The sequence below is a fragment of the Panulirus ornatus genome, chromosome 56, assembly GCF_036320965.1.
Source record: "Panulirus ornatus isolate Po-2019 chromosome 56, ASM3632096v1, whole genome shotgun sequence".
NCBI lineage: Eukaryota > Metazoa > Arthropoda > Malacostraca > Decapoda > Palinuridae > Panulirus > Panulirus ornatus.
In genome coordinates, this window is record NC_092279.1 from 32895864 (window position 1) to 32919315 (window position 23452).

The window sequence follows — 23452 nt, forward strand, 5'->3', positions numbered from 1 at the left end:
CTAGAGTTAGTGGGTAGCCAAGAACGATTCTTAAAGGCTTCATTCTTATTCCATTTTCCAACATAAACTTTACTGTTCAGTAGGACTAAAGCTGGTGCATGGCAATATATTATGACAATATATAGCAAGTATATCATCATCCCGAAAATACATACACAAGCCGTGTCAATAACAGCACCACGAGAACATAAACCCGACCTGTGCCAATAATGGCACCCCAAGAACGAGCTGTTGTTGACAACAGACCGTACCAACTGTTGACCCACACATTATCCAGCAGTGGTGAGCCTTAAGTTCAAACCGTCTTTTGACATACTCTCGCCAAGACTTCCAATGAGGTGAATGTAACTGTAACATGGCCACCTTTTTGGTGCAACAAACTAGTTCATGAAAGCAGTGAGCCTGGTGATCATCTGTAGCAGTGATTACAGCTATCTTTTGATAATTTCAAAGATGGCAGCGTTTACATATATCATATCGAATCACCTACATATTCCTTGACTTCACTAAGCTACGCCGGGCTAGTTAAGTTAGATTTGTAAGCCCCAACCCCACCCACCAACCTACCTAAGTTCAGTAAAATGTAGTTAGAAACGAATCTTCGCATGACCTAACATGTAAAGTCATGGGCGAGGGAAGGATCGTTCGACCCTCTCCGACCCCCTCCTGACTAATTAATACGTTGCAGCAGATATTACACAACCAAATCTTCACAGAACGTTTATCAGTAACCTCATGCACGGTTGTACGTCTGGCAGCCTGATAAAGCAGCCACGCCATGATAGGCTACACACTCACGCTGTTTGTTTACTCGTCATTGTTGTAGTTAAACGTACCTGTATTCTGCAGGCTCCTCAGAATATTTTTCTCGTATAAATTGAGGTATATTCCTTTATTTTCTAATTCTATTCCTATTCTTTCAAGTTTCTCAACATGTGACAATGCACTGGAAACGTGGACAAGACATGGATAAAAGCAAAACTATTGTCTTTGTGTGTGTGTGTGTGTGTGAGTGTGTGTGTGTGTGTGTGTGTGCTGACTTTCCTGCCCTCATCGTGGCACACCTGGCCGGTGATAAGAGGATTAGGGCGTGGAACAGAGGCAAGTTTTATATTCACAAACGATTTCATGATTCTGTTCTAAGAATACGTCACTTGGATTTAATATACTGCCTGAAATTGACCTCAGAGGGTTTTTGACTTTGTTATATCGTCCAATATCGCTCATACCTGACCTTGGGGGTCTGTCTTCAAGATATCACTAGTGCTTGACCTTACAGCTGCCTATCTAACATGCACATGCATCTTCAAGTGATTAATTGTGACGCAAGAATGATAATATTTCAAGGATAAGTTAAGATGTAATATCTATGTCAAAAATAACACTAACAGCAAGAACTGACGAAACTACAGCAGCTTAATACTATATTCGCTACTTAAATGTCCTGAGGCACTTCAAAAATAAAGAAAAACAAATACGAATCATTGTCTGCTCCCTAGTCAGGAAATACATTAAGAACAGCAAGATAGATTTGTGAAGCATCTCTTACTATATTTGATGAAACAGCCTACACATTTCAAGCCATTGTCGATTCATTTAAAGAAATAAAATAAAAGAAAATGCTCATGAAAAATTCAGAAATTTCAGAAAAGTTTTTCACACTGCAGATATGTCAGAAAAGTTCTTCAAACAGCAGATATGTTGTATAATATTATGATTTGTCATTATTACAGAGGTAAACATCTCTGAGGCTGGGCTACCCGAGGGTGAAAAATCAGGTTATGTCCAGAGAAGCGAACATAACACAAATTACAGGATGCCTGGCATTATCGCTAACAATGTCACCAACTGTCCAGTATCAAGATAACGTGACGACAATTCATCATTATATCAGTAATGTATAAAATTGTATCTTAATGGCAGCGCTGTGTAAAAACGCTATGGGTCGTGTTAGGTCAGATGAGATAAGATCCCGTTAGACAAGGCCGGTCGCCGAGATCAGCTCCTTCGTTTCCCCACTTTGCTATTCAGTCTTCTACAGAAGCAGCTCGGTGGAAGGATCCATCTCTTTCATTTAGATTGCAGACATCGTTCAGGCTTCTCAACATCAACTGAGATATTGCATTATGTGCATTATGGAGCCACTTGAAGTTACCTCAGGAGGAATCCGAAAACTTCACAAGGCAATGTTCCAGTAGTTACTCTGGTGACGTGTGCTCTAAGACTGCTACTTCAGGTCTTTACAAACACATTAAGGTAATCATCCGATATATATATATATATATATATATATATATATATATATATATATATATATATATATATATATATTTATTTATTAATTTATTTTGCTTTGTCGCTGTCTCCCGCGTTAGCGAGGTAGCGCAAGGAAACAGACGAAAGAATGGCCCAACCCACCCACATACACATGTATATACATACACGTCCACACACGCAAATATACATATCTATTCATCTCAACGTATACATATATATACACACACAGAGATATACATATATACACATGTACGTAATTCATACTGTCTGCCTTTATTCATTCCCATCGCCAACCCGCCACACATGAAATAACAACCCCCTCCCCCTCATGTGCGCGAGGTAGCGCTAGGAAGACAACAAAGGCCCCATTCGTTCACACTCAGTCTCTAGCTGTCATGTAATAATGCACCGAAACCACAACTCCCTTTCCACATCCAGGCCCCACAGAACTTTTCATGGTTTACCCCAGACGCTTCACATGCCCGGGTTCAATCCATTGATAAATCCTAGATAAAAACTTTTCACTGCTTCTAACAACTTGCCTCCCACACCATATATTCTTAATACCTTCCACAGAGCATCTCTATCAACTCTATCATATGCCTTCTCCAGATCCATAAATGCTACATACAAATCCATTTGCTTTTCTAAGTATTTCTCACATACATTCTTCAAAGCAAACACCTGATCCACACATCCTCTACCACTTCTGAAACCACACTGCTCTTCCCCAATCTGATGCTCTGTGCATGCCTTCACCCTCTCAATCAATACCCTCCCATATAATTTCTCAAGAATAATCAACAAACTTATAACCTCTGTAATTTGAGCACTCACCTTTGTCCCCTTTGCATTTGTACAATGGCACTATGCAAGCATTCCGCCAATCCTCAGGCACCTCACCATGACTCATACATACATTAGATAACCTTACCAACCAGTCAACAATACAGTCACCCCCTTTTCTAATAAATTCCACTACAATACCATCCAAACCCGCTGCCTTGCCGGCTTTCATCTTCCGCAAAGCTTTTAGTACCTCTTCTCTGTTCAATAAATCATCCTCCCTAACCCTCTCACTTAATACACCACCTCGACTAAAACACCCTATATCTGCCACTCTATCATCAAACACATTCAATAAACCTTAAAAATACTCACTCCATCTCCTTCTCACATCACCACTACTTGTTATCACCTCCCCATTAGCCCCCTTCACTGAAGTTCCCATTTGTTCCCTTGTCTTAAGCACTTTATTTACCTCCTTCCAAAACATCTTTTATTCTCCCTAAAATCTAATGATACTCTCTCACCCCAACTCTCATTTGCCCTCTTCTTCACCTCTTGCACCTTTCTCTTGACCTCCTGCCTCTTTCTTTTATACATCTCCCAGTCATTTGCATTATTTCCCTGCAAAAATCGTCCAAATGCCTCTCTCTCTTCTTCACTAATAATCTTACTTCTTCATCCCACCACTCACTACCCTTTCTAATTTGCCCACCTCCCACGCTTCTCATGCCACAAACATCTTTTGCGCAAGTCATCACTGCTTCCCTAAATACATCCCATTCCTCCCTAACTCCCCTTGCCTCCTTTGTTCTCACCTTTTTCCATTCTGTACTCATATATATATATATATATATATATATATATATATATATATATATATATATATATATATATATATATATATATATGTATATATATACATATATATATATATATATATATATATATATATATATATATATATATATATATATATATATATATACACACACACACATATATATATATATATATATATATATATATATATATATACACACACATATATATATATATATATATATATATATATATATATATATATATATATATATATATATATATATACACATTTACATAATTCATACTTGCTGCCTTTATTAATTCTCGTCGCCGCCCCACCACACATGAAATGACAACCCCCTCCCCCTCGCACGCTCGCGAGGTAGCGCGAGGAAAAGACAACAAAGGCCACATTCGTTCACAATCAGTCTTTAGGTGTCATGTAATAATGCACCGAAACCACAGCTCCCTTTCCACATCCTGGCCCCACAAAACTTTCTGTTGTTTACCCCAGACGCTTCACATGCTCTAGTTCAATCAATTGACAGCACGTCGACCCCGGGATACAACATCGTTCCAATTCACTATTCCTTGCACACTTTTCTTCCTTCTGCATGTTCAGGCCCCAGTCGCTCAAAACTTTTTCACTCCATCCTTCCACCTCCAATTTGGTCTCCCACTTCTCTTTCCCTCTACCTCTGACACATATATATCCTCTTTGTCAAGCTTTCCTCACTCATTAACTCCATGTGACCAAACCATTCAAACACACACTCTTCTGCTCTCAACCACACTCTTTTTATTACCACACATCTCTCTTACCCCTTCATTGCTAATTCGATCAAACCGCCTCACACCACATACTGTGCTCAAACATCTCATTTCCAACACATCCACCCTCCTCCGCACAACCCTATCTATAGCCCACGCATCGCAACCATATTGTATTGTTGGAACCACTATTCCTTCAAACATACCCATTTTTTCTCCCCGAGATAACGTTCTTGCCTTCCACATATTCTTCAACACTCCCAGAAACCTCGCCCCTCCCCCACCCTGTGACTCACTTCCGCTTCTATGGTTCCATGGGGTACACGTATATTAAGTTGACTGTGCATCGACTGCAGTGTGGTTTCAGAAGTGGTAGAGGATGTGTGGATCCGGTGTTTGCCTTGAAAAATGTATGTGAGAAATACTTAGAAAAGCAAATGGATTTGTATAAAGTATTTATGGATCTGGAGAAGGCATATGAGCTGATAAAGATGCTCTGTGGAAGGTATTAAGAATATATGGTGTTTGAGGTAAGTTGTTAGAAGGAGCGAAAAGTTTTTATCTAGGATGTAAGGCATGTGTACGTGTAGGAAGAGAGGAAAGTGATTGGTTCTCAGTGAATGTAGGTTTGCGGCAGGGGTGTGTGATGTCTCCATGGTTGTTTAATTTGTTTATGGATGGGGTTGTTAGGGAGGTGATTGCAAGAGTTTTGGAAAGAGGGGCAATCATGCAGTCTGTTGGGGATGAGAGAGCTTGGGAAGTGAGTCAGTTGCTCTTCGCTGATGATACAGTGCTGGTGGCTGATTCGGGTGGGAAACTGCAGAAGCTGGTGACTGAGTTTGGTAAAGTGTGTGAAAGAAGAAAGTTAAGAGTAAATATGAATAAGAGCTAGGTTATTAGGTACAGTAGGGTTGAGGGACAAGTCAACTGGGAGATAAGTTTGAATGGAGAAAAGCTGGAGGAAATGAAGTGTTTTAGATATCTGGGAGTGGATCTGGCAGCGGATGGAACCATGGAAGCGGAAGTGGATCATAGGGTGGGGGAGGGGGGCGAAAGTTCTGGGAGCGTTGAAAAATGTGTGGAAGTCGAGAACGCTATCTTGGAAAGCAAAAATGGGTATGTTTGAAGGAATAGTGGTTCCAACAATGTTATATGGTTGCGAGGCGTGGGCTATAGATAGAGCTGTGCGAGGGAGGGTGGATGTGCTGAAAATGAGATGTTTGAGGACAATATGTGGTGTGAGGTGGTTTGATCGAGTAAGTAATGAAAGGGTAAGAGAGAGGTGTGGTAATAAAAAAGAGTGTGGTTGAGAGAGCAGAAGAGGGTGTTTTGAAATGGTTTGGTCACATGGAGAGAATGAGTGAGGAAAGATTAACAAAGAGGATATATGTGTCAGAGGTGGAGGGAACAAGGAGAAGTGGGAGACCAAATTGGAGGTGGAAAGATGGAATAAAAAAGATTTTGAGTGATCGGGGCCTGAACATGCAGGAGGGTGAATGGCATGCAAGGAATAGAGCGAATTGGAACGATGTGGTATACCGGGGTTGACGTGCTGGCAATGGATTGAACTAGGGTATGTGAAGTGTCTGGGGTAAACCATGGAAAGTTTCGTGGGGCCTGAGTGTGGAAAGGGAGCTGTGGTTTCGGTGCATTATACATGACAGCTAGAGACTGAATGTGAACGAACGTGGCCTTTGTTGTCTCTTTCATAGCGCTACCTTACGCACATTTAGGGGCAAGGGTTTTCATTTCATGAGTGGCGGGGTGGCGACGGGAATGAATAAGGGCAGATAGTATGAATTATGTACATGTGTATATATGTATATATCTGTGTATGTATATACATATATGCATACGTTGAGATGTATAGGTTTGTATATGTGCGTGTGTGGACGTGTATGTATATACATGTGTATGTGGGTGGGTTGGGTCTTTCGTCTGTTTCCTTGCGCTACCCCGCTAACGCAGGAGTCAGCGACAAAGTATAATAAAAAGAAATATATATATATATATATATATATATATATATATATATATATATATATATATATATATATATATATATATATATATATATATATACAATAATAATAATGATACTTGATCGCCGTTTCAAGCGTCGGGCAGGTAACGCCAAGAGACAGACGAATACCCATCTACACATATACACATACAGGCCCATACACGTACACATACATACATATACATATGAACATATACATACTTAAACATACATATACACAGTCATATACATATATACATATGTAGATATTCATACTCGCTTGCCTTCATTCATTTTTGGCGCCACCCTGCCCCACAGGAAACAGCATTGCAACCACGTGCGTCAGCGAGGTAGCGCCGGGAAACATACAAAAAATAGGCCACATTCGTTCACACTCAGTCTCTAGCTGCCCTTGTAATGCACCGAAACCACAATTCCATATCCACATTCAGGCTCCGCAGACCCTTCCATGGTTTACCCCAGACGCTTCACATGCCCTGGTTCAATCCATTGACATCACATCGCCCCCGGTATACCACATCGTTCCAATTCATTCTAATCCTTGCACGCCTCTCACCCTCCTGCATGCTCAGGCCCCTATCTCTCAAAATCTTTTTTACTCTATCCTTTAAACTCCATTTTGGTGTCCCGCTCCTCGCTCCCTCCATGACACATATATCCTCTTTGGCAACCATTCCTCAATCATTCTCACCATATGTCCAAACCATTTCAAAACACTTCCTTCTGTTCTCTCAACCATACAACTTACCCTTTCATTACTTACTCTATGAACTCACCTTATATTAACATTTCATTTCCAACACATCCACCCTCCTCCGTACAACCCAATCCATAGCCCACGCCTCGCAACCATATAATATTGCTGGAACCACTATTCCTTCAAAGATACCCATTTCCGCACTCCGAGATAATTTTCTCACTTTCCACTCGTTCTTCATCGCTCCCTGAATCTTCGCGACCTTCCCCCCACCCTATGATTCACTTTCGCTTCCATGGTTCCATTTACTGCTAAGTCAACTCCCAGATATCTAAAACACTTCGCTTCCTCCATTTTTTTTTCCACTGAAACTCACGTCCCAGCTGACTTGTCCCTTAACCCTGGAAAATCTAATAGCCATTATCTTATTCATATTTACTCGCAACTTTCTCCTTTCACACACTTTTCCAAACTCAGTCACCAACTTCTCCAGTCTCTCACTCGAATCGGCGATCAGTGCTGAATCATCAGCGAACAACAACTGACTCTCTTCCCAGGCCCTCACATCCACAAAAGACTGCATACTCGCCCCTCTTTCCAAAACTCTTGCATTTACGTCCCTAGCCACCCCATCCATAAATAAATCAAACAACCATGGGGACATCACACACCCCTGCTGCAGATCGACATTCATTGGGAACCAATCATTTTCCTCTCTTCCTACTCGTACATATGCCTTACATCCTTCCTAAAACTTCTCACTCCTTCTAGCAGCTTACCGCCCACACTATATACTCTTAAGACCTTCCACAAAGCATCTCTATACACCATTCCATATGCCTTTTCCAGATCAATAAATGCTACATACAAATCCATCTGTTTCTTGAAGTTTTTCTCACATACATTCTTCAAAGCAAACACCCGATCCACATATCCTCTACCATTTCTGAAACCACACTGTTCTTCCCCAGTCTAATGCTCTGTACATGCCTTCATCCTCTGAATCAATACCATCCTACACAATTTTCCAGGAATAGTCAACACATATATATATATATATATATATATATATATATATATATATATATATATATATATATATATATATATATATATATTTAATGTCGATGGACAGACAAATGTATATATATCAAGGGTCTGTTTCAAACCCTGGGCTACCTTGGCCACAAGGAGCCGTATGAGAGTCTTTGGTATCCCCACCGAGAATGAGACAGATGTAGAACAACAGTTAGTTGTTATAGAAGGAAGAGACGTAACTAAGATGCCATTGGTAAACAACCGTTACCAAATGGAGGTGTTCGGGTGTTCTTTGGGGCATTACGTATATGCAGCCTAGAATTTACTGATGATGAGTTTGGGGATAGGGGTGAGAGAATACTTCCCACACATTCCTCACGTGTTGTAGAAGGCGACTAAAGGGGACGGGGGGGGGGGGGGGGGGGGCCGCTAGAAACACCCTCCTCCTTGTATTTCAACTTTCTAAACAGGGAAACAAAAGGAGTCAAGCGGAGACTGCTCATCCTCCTCGAAGGCTCAGATCAGGGTGTCTAAATGTGTGTGGATGTAACCAAGATGAGGAAAAAGGAGAGATAGTGGGATGTTTGAGGAAATGAACCTGGATGTTTTGGCTCTGAGTGAGACGAGGCTCAAGGGTAAAGGGGAAGGGTGGTTTGGGAATGTCTTGGGAGTAAAGTCAGGGGTAAGTGACAGGACAAGAGCAAGGGAAGGAGTAGCACTGCTCCTGAAACAGGAGTGGAGGGAGTATGTGATAGAGTGTAAGAAAGTAAACTCTACATTAATATGGGTAAAACTGAAAGTGGATGGAGAGAGATGGGTGATTATTGGTGCATATGCACGTGGGCATGAGAAGGAAGATCATGAGAGGCAAGTGTTTTGGGAGCAGCTGAGTGAGTGTGTTAGAAGTTTTGATGCACGAGACTGAGTTATAGTGATGGGTGATTTGAATGCAAAGGTGAATAATGTGGCAGTTGAGGGAATAATTGGTGTGCATGGGGTGTTCGGTGTTGTAAATGGAAATGGTGAAGAGCTTGTACATTTGTGTCCTGAAAAGGGACTGGCGATTCGGAATACCTGGTTTAAAAAGAGAGATATACATAAGTATACGTATGTAAGTAGGAGAGATCACCAAAGAGCGTTATTGGATTACGTGTTAATTGATAGGCGCGCGAAAGAGAGACTTGGATGTTAATGTGCTGAGAGGTGCAACTGGAGGGATGTCTGATCATTATCTTGTGGAGGCGAAGGTGAAGATTTGTAGAGGTTTTCAGAAAAGAAGAGAGAATGTTGGGGTGAAAAGAGTGGTGAGAGTAAGTGAGCTTGGGAAGGAGACTTGTGTGAGGGAGTATCAGGAGAGACTGAGTACAAAATGGAAAAAGGTGAGAACAAAGGAGGTAAGGGGAGTGGGGGAGGAATGGGATGTATTCAGGGAAGCAGTGATGGCTTGTGCAAAAGATGCTTGTGGCATGAGAAGCGTGGGAGGTGGGAAGATTAGAAAGGGTAGTGAGTGGTGGGATGAAGAAGTAAGATTATTAGTGAAAGAGAAGAGAGATGCATTTGGACGATTTTTGCAGGGAAATGATGCAAATGATTGGGAGATATATAAAAGAAAGAGGCAGGAGGTCAAGAGAAAGGTGCAAGAGGCGAAAAAGAGGACAAATGAGAGTTGGGGTGAGAGTATCATTAATTTTTAGTGAGAATAAAAAGATGTTTTGGAAGGAGGTAAAGCAAGTGCGTAAGACAAGGGAACAAATGGGAACTTCAGTGAAGGGGGCTAATGGGGAGGTGATAACAAGTAGTGGTGATGTGAGAAGGAAATGGAGTGAGTATTTTGAAGGTTTCTTGAATGTGTTTGATGAGAGAGTGGCAGATATAGGGTGTTTTGGTCGAGGTGGTGTTCAAAGTGAGAGGGTTAGGGAGAATGATTTGCTAAACAGAAAAGAGGTAGTAAAAGCTTTGCGGAAGATGAAAGCTGGCAAGGCAGCGGGTTTGGATGATATTGCAGTGGAATATATTTAAAAAGGGGGTGACTGTATTGTTGACTGGTTGGTAAGGTTATTCAACGTATGTATGACTCATGTTGAGGTGCCTGAGGACTGGCGGAATGCTTGCACAGTGCCATTGTACAATGGCAAAGGGGATAAGAGTGAGTGCTCAAATTACAGAGGTATAAGTTTTTTGAGTATTCCTGGTAAATTATATGGGAGGGTATTGATTGAAAAGGTGAGGGCATGTATAGAGTATCAGATTGGGGAAGAGCAGTGTGGTTTCAGAAGTGGTAGAGGATGTGTGGATCAGGTGTTTGCTTTGAAGAATGCATGTGAGAAATAATTAGAAAAGCAAATGGATTTGTATGTAGTATTTATGGATTTGGAGAAGGCATATGATAGAATTGATAGAGATGCTCTGTGGAAGGTATTAAGAATATATGGTGTGGAAGGTAAATTGTTAGGAGTGAAAAGTTTTTATCCAGGATGTAAGGTATGTGTACGTGTAGGAAGAGAGGAAAGTGATTAGTTTTCAGTGAATGTTGGTTTGCGGCAGGGGTGCGTGATGTCTCCATGGTTGTTTAATTTGTTCATGGATGGGGTTGTTAGGGAGGTGAATGCAAGAGTTTTGGGAAGAGAGGCAAGTTTGCAGTCTATTGTGGACAAGAGAGCTTGGGAAGTGAGTCAGTTGTTGGTTGCTGATGATACAGCGCTGGTGGCTGATTCGTGCGAGAACCTGCAGACGTTGGTGACTGAGTTTGGTAAAGTGGGTGAAAGAAGAAAGTTGAGAGTAAATGTGAATAAGAGCAAGGTTATTAGGTACAGTAGGATTGAGCGACAAGTCAATTGGGAGGTAAGATTGAATGGATAAAAACTGGAGGAAATGAAGTGTTTTAGATATCTAGGAGTGGATTTGGTAGCGGATGGAACCATGGAAGCGGAAGTGAATCATAGGGTTGGGGAGGGGGTAAAAGTTCTGAGATCGGTGAAAAATGTGTAGAAGTCGAGAACGTTATCTTGGAAAGCAAAAACGGGTATGTTTGAAGGAATAGTGGTTCCAACAATGTTATATGGTTGCGAGGTGTGGGCTAGAGATAGTTGTGCGGAGGAGGGTGGATGTGCTGGAAATGAGATGTTTGAGGACAATATGTGGTGTGAGGTGGTTTGATCGAGTAAGTAATGAAAGGGTAAGAGAGATGTGTGGTAGTAAAAAGAGTGTGGTTGAGAGAGCAGAAGAGGGTGTTTTGAAATGGTTTGGTCACATGGAGAGAATGAGTGAGGAAAGATTGAGAAAGATGATATATGTGTCAGAAGTGGAGGGAACGAGGAGAAGTGGAAGGCTAAATTGGAGGTGGAAAGATGGAGAGAAAAAGATTTTGAGTGATCGGGGCCTAAACATGCAGGAGGGTGAAAGGCGTGCAAGGAATAGAGTGAATTGGAATGATGTGGTATACTGGGGTCGACGTGCTGTCAATGGATTAAACCAGGGCATGTGAAGCGTCTGGGGTAAATCATGGATAATTTTGTGGGGCCTGGATGTGGAAAGGGAGCTGTGGTTTCGGTGCATTATACATGACAGCTAGTAACTGGCCTTTGTTGTCTTTTCCTAGCGCTACCCCGCGCACATGCGGGGGAGGAGGGTTGTCATTTCATGTGTGGCGGGGTGGCGACGGGAATGAATAAGGGCAGACAGTATGAATTGTGTACATGTGTATATATGTTTATGTCGGTGTGTGTATGTATATGTATACGTTGAGATGTATAGGTATGCATATTTGCGTGTGTGGATGTGTATGTATATAGATGTGTATGTGGGTGGGTTGGGCCATTCTTTCGTCTGTTTACTTGCGCTACTTCGCTAACGCGAGAGACAGCGACAAAGTATAATATAATGATATAAATATGAGTTTGGGAAGATATATTCTATTGGATACAAGTATCCCAGATCTTTCATTGATAAATTCCATTAGTTGGCAAAGGAATCATTTTATAAAGCTAAACCTAAAGCTCCTCTTGATACCAAGAACCTTTTAGTTCTCCCTTTTAATGATAATTCAATATCATTTTTGCAGGTTACTTAAATCCTTTAATGTAAATGTAGCTTTCAGCAATAAAAGAATACTTTGTAAAAGATTTAGTGTGTTTTATGTTGGGCAGACTGCTAAGGATCTTTATGTTAAACTCAAGCAATATAAATATAGTATAAAGACGGGAGAAGAATCAAATGCTTGTTTAATCATGTTATTTTTATGACCATTGTAATGACTGGAGTAACGCTAATTTCGTTATCAACTGTAACTCTTATACCACGAGAAATAGCACTGAATCATTTATTACTGAATACATGAATATTGTAACATTAATATTAGCGAAGGTCTATAGAATCTGGATGGCTTTGTCGTAGGCAAAAATTTTAAACTTCCATTTCCTGTCCTTAAAATAATTTTATGATAGGCATGATGGCAGACCCGAACACAACCTTCCGGTAACGCTTGTTTATCAATGGCGTCTTAGCTACGTCTCTTCCTTGTATACCAACTGACTGATCTACGTCTTCTATCTCATTATTGTATCTCCCCTGACGATGTGATCATTACACGAAAGTGCTCTTGGGAGCTTATCGTGATTCATTTTCTTCGTGGTTTTATATATATATATATATATATATATATATATATATATATATATATATATATATATATATATATATATATATATATATATATATATATTTTTTTTTTTTTTTTTTTTATACTTTGTCGCTGTCTCCCGCGTTTGCGAGGTAGCGCGAGGAAACAGACGAAAGAAATGGCCCAACCCCCATACACACGTACATACACACGTCCACACACGCAAATATACATACCTACACAGCTTTCCATGGTTTACCCCAGACGCTTCACATGCCTTGATTCAATCCACTGACAGCACGTCAACCCCTGTATACCACATCGCTCCAATTCACTCTATTCCTTGCCCTCCTTTCACCCTCCTGCATGTTCAGGCCCCGATCACACAAAATCTTTTTCACTCCATCTTTCCACCTCCAATTTGGTCTCCCTCTTCTCCTCGTTCCCTCCACCTCCGACACATATATCCTCTTGGTCAATCTTTCCTCACTCATTCTCTCCATGTGCCCAAACCATTTCAAAACACCCTCTTCTGCTCTCTCAACCACGCTCTTTTTATTTCCACACATCTCTCTTACCCTTACGTTACTTACTCGATCAAACCACCTCACACCACACATTGTCCTCAAACATCTCATTTCCAGCACATCCATCCTCCTGCGCACAACTCTATCCATAGCCCACGCCTCGCAACCATACAACATTGTTGGAACCACTATTCCTTCAAACATACCCATTTTTGCTTTCCGAGATAATGTTCTCGACTTCCACACATTTTTCAAGGCTCCCAAAATTTTCGCCCCCTCCCCCACCCTATGATCCACTTCCGCTTCCATGGTTCCATCCGCTGACAGATCCACTCCCAGATATCTAAAACACTTCACTTCCTCCAGTTTTTCTCCATTCAAACTCACCTCCCAATTGACTTGACCCTCAACCCTACTGTACCTAATAACCTTGCTCTTATTCACATTTACTCTTAACTTTCTTCTTCCACACACTTTACCAAACTCAGTCACCAGCTTCTGCAGTTTCTCACATGAATCAGCCACCAGCGCTGTATCATCAGCGAACAACAACTGACTCACTTCCCAAGCTCTCTCATCCCCAACAGACTTCATACTTGCCCCTCTTTCCAAAACTCTTGCATTTACCTCCCTAACAACCCCATCCATAAACAAATTAAACAACCATGGAGACATCACACACCCCTGCCGCAAACCTACATTCACTGAGAACCAATCACTTTCCTCTCTTCCTACACGTACACATGCCTTACATCCTCGATAAAAACTTTTCACTGCTTCTAACAACTTGCCTCCCACACCATATATTCTTAATACCTTCCACAGAGCATCTCTATCAACTCTATCATATGCCTTCTCCAGATCCATAAATGCTACATACAAATCCATTTGCTTTTCTAAGTATTTATATATATATATATATATATATATATATATATATATATATATATATATATATATATATATATATTCTTTATTATTCTTAGTCGCTGTCTCCCGCGTTAGCGAGGTAGTGCAAGCAAACAAACAAAAGAATAGCCCAACCCACCCACATACACATGTATACACACACACACACACACACACACACACACACACACACACACACACACATACATATACCTTTACATTTCAATGTACACATAGATATACATACACAGACATATACATACATACACATGTGCATATTCATACTTGCTGCCGTCATCCATTCCCATCGCCACCTCGCCACACATGAAATGACCCCCCCCCCCCCCCCCGTGCGCACGAGGCAGCGCTAGGAAAAGACAACAAAGGCCACATTCGTTCACACTCAGTTACTAGCTGTCATGTATAATGCACCGAAACCACAGCTCCCTTTCCACAGCTCCTTTCCAGGCCACACAAAACTTTCTATGGTTTACCCGAGACGCTTCACATGCCCTGCTTCAATCCTTTGACATCACGTCGACCCCGGTATACCACATCGTTCCCATGCACTCTATTCCTAGCACGCCTTTCACCCTCCTGTATGTTCAGACCCCGATCAATCAAAATCGTTTTCATTCCATCCTTCCACCTCCAATTTGGTCTCCCACTTCTCGTTCCCTCCACCTCTGACACATATATCCTCTTTGTCAATCTTCCATGTGACCAAACCATTTCAATACACCCTATTCTGCTCTCTCATCCACACTCTTTTTATTACCACACATCTCTCTCTTAACCTTTCATTATTTACTCGATCAAACCACCTCACACCACATATTACCCTCAAACATTTCATTTCTAACACATCCACCCTCCTCTGCACAACTCTATCTACAGCCCACGCCTCGCAACCATATAACATTGTTGGAACCAGTATTCCTTCAAACATACCCATTTTTGCTCTCCGAGATAACGTTCTCTCCTTCCACACATTCTTCAACGCTCCCAGAACCTTCGCCCCCTCCAACACCCTATGACTCACTTCCGCTTCCATGGTTCCATCCGCTGCTAAATCCACTCCCAGATATCTAAAACACTTCACCTCCTCAAGTTTTTCTCCATTCAAACTTATCTCCCAATCTACTTGTCCCTCAACCCTACTATACATACATTGAATATCCTCACCAACCAGTCAACAACAGTCACCCCCTTTTTTAATAGATCCCACTACAATGCCATCCAAACCCGCTGCCTTGCCGGCTTTCATCTTCCGCAAATCTTTCATTACCTCCTCTCTGTTTACCAAATCATTCTCCTTGACCCTCTAACTTCGCAAACAACCTCGACCAAAACACCCTACATCTGCCACTCTATCGTCAAGCACATTCAACAAACCTTCAAAATACTCACTCCATCTGCTTCTCACTTCATCACTACTTGACATTACCTCCCCATTAGCCCCCTTCACCGATGTTCATGTTTGTTCTCTTGTCTTATGCACTCTATTTACCTACTTCCAAAACATCTTTTTATTCTCCTTAAAGTTGAATGATACTCTCTCACCCCAACTCTCATTTGCCCTCTCTTTCACCTCTTGCACCTTTCTCTTGACCTCCTGCCTCGTTTTTTTTTATACATCTCCCAGTCATTCGCACTACTTCCCTGCAAAAATCGTCCAAACGCCTCTTTCTTCTCTTTCACTAACAATCTTACTTCTTCATCTCACCACTCACTACCCTCTCTAATCTGCCTACCTCCTACCTTTCTCATGCCACAAGCATCTTTTGCGTAAGCTTTCACTACTTACCTAAATACTTTCCATTCCTCCTCTACTCCCCTTACGTCATTTGCTCTCATCTTTTCCCATTCTGCACTCATTCTCTCCTGGTACTTCCTCACACAAATCTCCTTCCCAAGCTGACTTACTCTCACCACTCTCTTCATCCTAACATTCTTCTTTTCTGAAAACCTCTACAAATCTTCACCTTCGCCTCCACAAGATAATGATCAGACATCCCTTCAGTTGCATCTCTCAGCACATTAACATCCAAAAGTCTCTCTTTCACTCGCCTATCAATTGACACGTGGTTCCATAACGCTCTCTGGCCATCTCTCCTACTTATATATATATATATATATATATATATATATATATATATATATATATATATATAGGAACAGAGAGGAGGGCCAGGTGAGGATATTCCCTCAAGGGCCCAGTTCTCTGTTCTTAACGCTACCTTGCAAACGCGGGAAATGGCGAATAGTTTGAAAGAAGAAAAAGAAAATATATATATATATATATATATATATATATATATATATATATATATATATATATATATATATATATATATATATATAATATGCTTAGATAAGCCACGTGATGACCTGGGAAGTCCCAAGAGATTCCTGGACCGGTCCCAAGTGTATCTGTGACCTCCCACACCTCACGCCAGGTGGCCAAGATTAGTGGTGCGTCACGCAACCGATCTGCTGATTACTTCTCAGGTCCCATGGTCAAGTGACTCGGGGTCACTCACGAGGTCATGTCTGGGAAACGTCGTCCACCCACCCTGGTTGCGTCATCAATGATGCAGGGCTGGGCTGTTAGACAGTATGACGGCCTGACCTTAGGCCTCCTCCAGCCAATCACGTCGAATGAGGGCGTGACAATCATTTTTTTGACCTATCAAGGGCAATTGTGGTCATTCCGACCTATCGTAGCCATAGGTGGCGGGTCAAGGCGTGGCTAGCTGTTCCTGCCTTGCTGGTCCTTCAGATAAAAGGCTCAGACAATCGTCTGGGAGTCGATTCCTTCAGGAGTCCCGAGCCCAACAAGGTAGTGTAGGCTTTCCCTGTCTCGAACCCCGTAGCCACCGCTGCCCAAGATTGTAAGATGTTATACTGTGTCACGTCAGGTCTGAGTGTAACGATGTATCAACACTTGTCATAGAATTGCCCAATGAATAAGTGTCTTGTATCATGCTTTTATAGTCAACTTTTCATATAGGAAAGACATTTGGTCTGAGATCCTCCCTAGAATGTAGAATGTGGAATATTGAATGTTAAGTGTTAACGAAGGTGTTTGTACCCGAATAATGTGCTTGTTATCTTGTACTCTTTACTTGTATTATGTAGATTTAACCCTGGTGTTTGCTTTCATCCTATAACGTTAAGATAACATTATCCAGCGTGGGTAACAAATATAACTGACGGTCCTTCACAGTAGGATTCGTAACCATATATATATATATATATATATATATATATATATATATATATATATATATTATCCCTCAGGATAAGGGAGAAAGAATACTTCCCACGTATTCCCTGCGTGTCGTAGAAGGCGACTAAAAGGGGAGGGAGCGGTTGGCTGGAAATCCTCCCCTCTCTTTTTTTTTTTTTTCTTAATTTTCCAAAAGAAGGAACATAGAAGAAGGCCAGTTGAGGATATTCCCTCAAAGGCCCAGTCCTCTGTTCTTAGCACTACCTCGCTAACGCGGGAAATGGCGAAAAGTATGAAAGATATATATATATATATATATATATATACGAATAAAGTGCATATGAACGCACACCTTCTAAGAACATACAAACCTCCAACAGCGAGGATCGAACCCGGGAACCCTGTGCAAGAGGCAGGCATGCTAACCGCTAGGCTATGGGACTGTATAATAGGGAACAACTATTCGAAATACTAAGTACTCGAATACTCTTTGTCTCACAATGGTGAGCAACGGGGTCTATACCGGTTATTTCCGAACAGACGCACATAGCCAGCTGATAGCGTTTTACCGAACCTAACTGTACAACGCGGAGGTATATGAATACGAATAAAGTGCATATGAACGCGCACCTTCATAGAACATACAAACCTCTAACAGCCAGGATCGAACCCGGGATCGCTGTGCAAGAATAGTTGTTACCTATTATATAGTCCCATAGCCTAGCGGTTACATGCCTGCCTCTTGCACAGGGGTCCCGGGTTCGATCCTCGCTGTTGGAGGTTTGTATGATATATATATATATATATCGACGGGAAATTTTCTCATATTCAGATTATATACACCCACTGTATTTACGGGACTTTTCAAAACCGAATGTTTGGTGTTAGTTTTAATAGCTATCAGCCACTCACAATGTGCCAAACGTAGCCACAGGTGAGAACATTTACTCTAACGGCCATGCTGAAAGTTAAGGAAAGTGGATGAACAGGAAAACCAAAATGATCAGAGAAGGAAATACAAGGGAAGGAAGTAGACAGTATGTAGGTGTTGACAGTCCACCTGGTACAGACAAGGTTGACCCATAACGTGTTATACAAATAGAACACAAATTTCGTTTTATGCTTTTGTATTGACTTCAGGGATATCATCCCGATGCATTCATGTATAAAGATATTTTTTGTGTACCAATAAAGTCTAAGTTGCTGAAGATTAACTGATGCATCACACACGAAAAATGATGGAACGTAATTTCAACAGCGCACGATTGTTGTTCATATTTGAGCTATCAAAGTTTTCTGTAACTTCCATTTCTTGAGCCAAGCGTACTCACAATACAGATTTACTATTAATTTCTCTATGGGAAACATAAATAACATACATAAATAACTACATGTATGTAGCTATTTATGTATGTTATTTATCTCCATACATTATGTCTGTTTTTGGCACTTACTATCTCCATATATTTTATCTGTTTACAATGGTACAATAAACAGCCAGTATTACTATCATCAGTACATTTGGCCTTGGTCGTATCTAGGATTTTTGTTTTGTCAAGTCTACGGCCATTTTAACTGCACCCTGACCTTCACTACACCGTTTTCTTTCTTAACCTAAACTCAACTGTTCGGTCAAAACTTTGACATGTACTTCGTAACCTGATCTTCACCATACTACTGTTGTTGCTACACTCATCACTACACCGTGAGGGTTCAGCTTAGGACTTATGGCAATTATATGGCAAAGTTCTCTTCCAGAGAGAGACCGAATGATACACAAAATCACCATATTCTTTTTTCTTGCTATTATCCTAGCAATGTCCCAAGTCAGCGATACTGCTAGCAGTGTCCCGCGTCAGCGAGACTGCTAGCAGTGTCCCACGTCAGCGATACTGCTAATAGTGTCCCGCGTCAGCGATACTGCTAATAGTGTCCCGCGTCAGCGAGACTGCTAGCAGTGTCCCGCGTCAGCGAGACTGCTAGCAGTGTCCCGCGTCAGCGAGACTGCTAGCAGTGTCCCGCGTCAGCGAGACTGCTAGCAGTGTCCCGCGTCAACGAGACTGCTAGCAGTGTCCCACGTCAGCGATACTGCTAGCAGTGTCCCACGCCAGCGAGACTGCTAGCAATGTCCCACGTCAGCGATACTGCTAGCAGTGTCCCACGCCAGCGAGACTGCTAGCAGTGTCCCACGTCAGCGAGACTGCTAGCAGTGTCCCACGTCAGCGATACTACTAGCAGTGTCCCACGTCAGCGAGAGTGCTAGCAGTGTCCCACGTCAGCGAGACTGCTAGCAGTGTCCCACATCAGCGATACTGCTAGCAGTGTCCCACGTCAGCGAGACTGCTAGCAGTGTCCCACGTCAGCGAGACTGCTAGCAGTGTCCCACGTCAGCGATACTGCCAGCAGTGTCCCACGTCAGCGAGACTGCTAGCAGTGTCCCACGTCAGCGAGAGTGCTAGCAGTGTCCCACGTCAGCGATACTGCCAGCAGTGTCCCACGTCAGCGAGACTGCTAGCAGTGTCCCACGTCAGCGAGACTGCTAGCAGTGTCCCACGTCAGCGAGACTGCTAGCAGTGTCCCACGTCAGCGATACTGCTAGCAGTGTCCCACGTCAGCGAGACTGCTAGCAGTGTCCCACGTCAGCGAGACTGCTAGCAGTGTCCCACGTCAGCGATACTGCCAGCAGTGTCCCACGTCAGCGAGACTGCTAGCAGTGTCCCACGTCAGCGAGACTGCTAGGAGTGTCCCACGTCTGCGAGAGTGCTAGCAGTGTCCCACGTCAGCGAGACTGCTAGCAGTGTCCCACGTCAGCGAGACTGCTAAAAGAACAGAGGAAGAGCGTCCTCATACCACCACCTTCGTTGTAGACGAGTGTCATTCATAATATACCGACACCAGAGCCACCTGTCAAAAGTTCAGCCCCACAGATCTTAATGTGGGTTTCCGTAACTGTTTCATGTTCCTTGGTTCGGTCCACTAACAGCTCGTCATCCCCTGTATACCACATCGCTCCAATTTGCTGTCTTGACAATAACTTTCACTGTTTCAAGCTGCTTTCTTCCTACATCGTATGTTCGCAACACCTTCCACAAAGTATCTCCTTCAACCTTAACTCACGCTTCTAGCAGATCCATAAATGCTACGTACAAATCATTTTCCTTCCAAAAGTATTTCTCACACAGATTCTTGAAAAAAATAATAAAGAAACTGGTTCACCATCCTGTAGCAATCCTACGTTAGTTCTGCAAGTCTGATGATTTGTGTATGCCTCTCTCCCACAACACTTGCCAGGTATATTCAACAAACTTAAACCGCTGTAATGAGAGCCTACATCATATTCATATCCCTCTTGCCTTTTCACGATGGCCATATACAGGCATATAAGCAGTTCCCATATACCACTTCCCATATACCACAGGTCATACATACACTGAAAATCCTTCCTATCACCAACATTGCCACACCCTTTCTTGAGAAATTAAGTCCCATCTAACCAAGCCGTTTTGCCACACTTCATCCTATACAGTAACTCTCACCATCTCTTCCCCTCTTATTTGCCTATTACCACTTACTTACTCCCTTCAGCGATTCTCTCAACTGTTTTCCTCAACCTGTTCACCGTCGCACATCACTAAACTGACCCACGTCAAGTTTTCTGACAAATGTAGCAACTGTTCAATAATTTGTCATCTGTAGATATTCATCACGTCTGCAACACAACTGAAACAATATCCTGTAACTAGTCAATGGCATCATTTCTACGGATGACGACATAACTGGTCAGCTAATTCAGGCTATGGGAACGTGTGCGCTGATGTTACCATCGAAACTTCATGTAACAATAGACTTTAGGTCATGAAAAATCGAAGGAGTGGCGAGATTGGCAGCTTTCTGAGATGAAAATCAAACAATAATCATAATAAGCATACGTGTATAAACAAACGTTTGTACTACACGGTTAACACGAAATACATGTACATAAAGGCGTAATACTAACGTCTAAAGTTATCTAGTACCTTTCACGTTGTTGCACTCTTCATCCACTGTTGAATGTTTGTGTCGTGAACGTGATCACAGCGTTTGTATAACTTCATTCACCTCCGTCCACCACTGATATGCTGCAGCCTGTGTTTACCTCGGTGAGCTGCCAGGCCAGGGGAGGTACACAACCACTTGTGAGGACGGCGTCTCGCCTGCTACTGGCTAGTTGTCTGGCCAAGCCCCGCTGGGGCCCTCCCTCTGAGCTAGTGACGTCAGAAGGTCACTTGGGAGAGGAGTGGGGGCAGCAACAAGAGGGCGGGGGGATGATATATGTGTATATATATATATATATATATATATATATATATATATATATATATATATATATATATATATATATAATGGAGGGCACAACGCAATGAGTTACGGAGGTTAAGATCGTGATGTGATGGAAGAACATGCTCACACCACCACCAGCGTGCATGATGGTGAGGTGTTGTATGACGAAGTGTTCCATAAGAGAAGACAAATCTGGAAGTTTGTGTAGAAAGACAGATCAGGAGACGTGTAGATCGCTTGGATAATCTCTCATTAATATTCTAACATTAAGATAAATAGGAAACCAGCAAATCAAACATAACACGAATTTATTTAATTCAAACATTTTCCTAAGATGAGTCGTCTGCCACTGAGGGTATAATACGAAATCTGAAACGAGTCTAACAGATCAGCTTCACTCCTCAACTACCCAGATAATTACGACGAGTGTAGGTAGTGTGCTGCAGTGTGGACTATAAAACCAAGCTGAGCAAAATTTGAACACACTAGGTTGTTTAACATTTATTATTGCATTCAAGTTTTTGATTCCAGAAAAGTCAAGGTTGTTGGACTCGCAAAAATTATATAAATTGCGACCTGGTGTCTATCTAACGCGCACGCGCGTATACTTTTTATTTGTAATAAAGACTGTACAACGGAACATTGGCATAAATTTTTGACAGCGGGGCATAATTGACCTCAGATTTTAATTCTGATATATGCTCGATATATCATACCTAATCTGATGCAAATTAGATGCACTGAAAAAAAAGACAAACTGGTATTATAAGAATACAATTATGATAATTGTTTCTTAGTAAAGCCATTCGTAACAGAGGCATTTGAGTCACCATACTGTAGACATTAACCTTTTAATAATTCTCTCCGGGGAAATTAGAGAATACAAATTTTGAATACCACCAACAAGGTCATATTGATCTTACCTGCCAACAACTGACAGCTGTCAACCCTTGAACCTAGTCATCTGTTGCTGAAGGTCAAACCCAAATGGACATGACAAACCATGACATCACTATAGATAATTAGAGTTCATCATTTGTTACGACGAAGACATTATTCCTCAGTCATGAATAACACATGACTTCAAATATTATTATCAAAGGAGAATACATTTTGCTTTATAGTAATTTTGATATATATATATATATATATATATATATATATATATATATATATATATATATATATATATATATTATCCCTGAGGATAGGGGATTAAGAATACTTCCCACGTATTCCCTGCGTGTCGTAGAAGGCGACTAAAAGGGGAGGGAGCGGGGGGCTGGAAATCCTCCCCTCTCGTTTTTTTTTTTTTTAATTTTCCAAAAAAAGGAACAGAGGGGGCCAGGTGAGGATATTCCAAAAAAGGCCCAGTCCTCTGTTCTTAACGCTACCTCGCTAACGCGGGAAATGGCGAATAGTTTGAAAG

The 23452-nt window shown here is 41.8% G+C and overlaps 1 protein-coding gene across 1 annotated transcript in view; it reads right to left on the reverse strand.

Annotated features, from left to right (window-relative positions):
* The window catches only part of LOC139766058 (uncharacterized), an 83072-nt gene extending 61168 nt beyond the window's left edge, over positions 1-21904 (reverse strand). The window contains exon 1 of the mRNA XM_071694210.1: positions 21720-21904. The gene's annotated coding sequence lies outside the window, so the exon portion shown is untranslated. The remainder of the gene's footprint in view (positions 1-21719) is intronic.
* Between the last annotated feature and the right edge of the window lie 1548 nt (positions 21905-23452).